Source organism: Apium graveolens, unplaced genomic scaffold (genome assembly GCF_009905375.1).
Source record: "Apium graveolens cultivar Ventura unplaced genomic scaffold, ASM990537v1 ctg1207, whole genome shotgun sequence".
Classification (NCBI taxonomy): domain Eukaryota; kingdom Viridiplantae; phylum Streptophyta; class Magnoliopsida; order Apiales; family Apiaceae; genus Apium; species Apium graveolens.
This window is the reverse complement of record NW_027417129.1, coordinates 65,584-67,181: the sequence shown is the minus strand read 5'-3', so window position 1 is coordinate 67,181 and position 1,598 is coordinate 65,584. Positions and strand designations below refer to the sequence as shown.

The following is a 1,598-nucleotide window of genomic DNA, read 5'->3' as shown; positions in this document are numbered from 1 at the left end:
GCATAATGTTGTGTTAAGTTTATATCATGTGTTAAACTCACTGTCGTCTCAGTGATTTTTGTGTCATCCTTCTGACATGTGGAGATTCTTATATGCATCTTCATTTGGAAGGTCTTAAAGCAGGAGAATGTTGCTTATGTTGTGGCTCCTTACGAGGCAGATGCGCAAATGACCTTCTTGGCTGTCAGCAAACTGGTTGACACAGTTATAACCGAGGACTCAGACTTGATACCATTTGGTTGTCCAAGAGTATATTGTTTTGTGGGCTATGTAATTTTTATTTTACTGAGACCCTTGAGCATCTCCTGTGATATTTTAATTTGTGGATGATATGATATATACTTAGCAAAAAGGTTACTTTCTTTTTTATTACATTTGAGAAACTCTAATCATCTCATAAATCCAGATCATCTACAAGATGGACAAGTTTGGACAAGGTGTTGAATTTCAGTCATCTCGTCTACAACAGAACAAGGAGCTAAATCTTACTGATTTCACCAAGCAGATGTTTCTGGAGATGTGCATTTTAAGTGGTTGTGACTATTTGCAGTCTTTGCCTGGAATGGGCCTAAAAAAGGCCCACGCTCTTATTAAGAAATTCAAAAGCTATGACAAGGTAAGTGTTACCGATATTGTTATTTTTTAAAAAAAAAATTCATTCCCCAGCACCATCTTAAACTCCCGAATTTAGTCGTGACTTCGTCCTGTCTGTTGATTTTTAAAATGTACTAATTTATCCTAAATGATTCTATTTATGTTATAAAATTCAGGTAATAAAGCACTTGAAGTATAGTAATGTTGCAGTTCCACCTATGTATGAAGAATTTTTCAGGAAAGCACTACTAACATTCCAATATCAAAGAGTTTATGACCCAATCAAAGAAGATATTGTATATTTATCTGACATTTCTGACAGTGATGGGGATGATAAGGATTTCCTAGGCCCATATCCTTGAAAGACGTTATGTTATAAGCCTAAATCTTTAATTAAAAATGTATTTATATACCATCTAATTATACATATAATTTTGGGTTATGATGATATTATTTTTTAAGTCTTGACATTATTTCAGTCCTAACTGAACTGATTAATAAACTATCATTGATTTTTCGCTGATATAAGCATTGCTCTATTATGCTTTTTGTTTAACGCAGAAACTGGTGTTTCCATCAGACACTCGTAAAAAGAATTTAACCCACTGTGGTGTTGTGTTTTAAGATTAAAAGCAAGCTGGTATTGCATTATATGATGACGACGGTACTGTAATAATTGGAGACATTTTTAATGGTGACAAGGAGCACACACTTTTATTGCTCTGGAATGTATTTGTTCATTAGCAGGTGAGCCTTAAATTTTCTGTTTACTCAACAACATATGTTTGATGTGGCAGGAGGCTATGCTAGTTGCATGATATTATATGCATTTGGAAATTGTTCTTTCACTTATGATTATCATTCTCTTATCTCCTTGTTTGGGGCTTGCAGGCACACTTATCGACAAATTTCTTCTATCGAAGGTCCTAAAATACGTGGAGTTGGTGTTGTGTGAACTTAACTCTTGAGATACAAGATGAGAGAAGTCATTAAGCTTTGATTGT

General features: G+C 34.3%; 1 long non-coding RNA gene across 1 annotated transcript; it reads left to right on the top strand.

The window, feature by feature from the left end:
- Positions 1–214: 214 nt before the first annotated feature.
- LOC141699726 (uncharacterized) lies at positions 215–943 on the top strand. The gene is made up of 3 exons (XR_012566083.1): positions 215–249; positions 407–616; positions 771–943. It is a non-coding gene; the product is annotated as an uncharacterized LOC141699726 (long non-coding RNA).
- The last annotated feature ends 655 nt before the right edge of the window (positions 944–1,598 follow it).